This window comes from Geospiza fortis, unplaced genomic scaffold (assembly GCF_000277835.1).
Source record: "Geospiza fortis unplaced genomic scaffold, GeoFor_1.0 scaffold557, whole genome shotgun sequence".
NCBI lineage: Eukaryota > Metazoa > Chordata > Aves > Passeriformes > Thraupidae > Geospiza > Geospiza fortis.
The window spans coordinates 244360-244657 of NW_005054526.1; the positions used below are offsets into that span (position 1 = coordinate 244360).

Genomic DNA, 298 nt, shown 5'->3' on the forward strand with positions numbered 1-298 from the left:
CCTCTGCGCGGCCGCCAATGGCCGGGGCGGGGCGGCGCCTGTGAGCAGCCGCACGGAAAAGTTTCTGTCGGTTCGGGTTGCTGCTATCTCTGCTCTCCTTCCGCCCCCTCGGAGGCTGGCTGCCTTCTCGCTCTCTTTCTCAGGGCTGCTGTCCCTTCCTCTTCTTCCTCGTCGTACTATGGCACTGTGTCATTAAGCTTTCAAACGCAGAGAAATGGATATGTCGGATCCCAGTTTTTGGACCCTCGTTTCCAACTTCACGCTGCCCCACCTGCGGCGAGGCGGCCGGCGCCGCCCG

At 62.4% G+C, this 298-nt stretch overlaps 1 protein-coding gene across 2 annotated transcripts in view; it reads left to right on the forward strand.

The window, feature by feature from the left end:
• Positions 1-298, forward strand: part of MAST4 (microtubule associated serine/threonine kinase family member 4) — a 213752-nt gene that overhangs the window by 112820 nt on the left and 100634 nt on the right. The window lies entirely within an intron of this gene.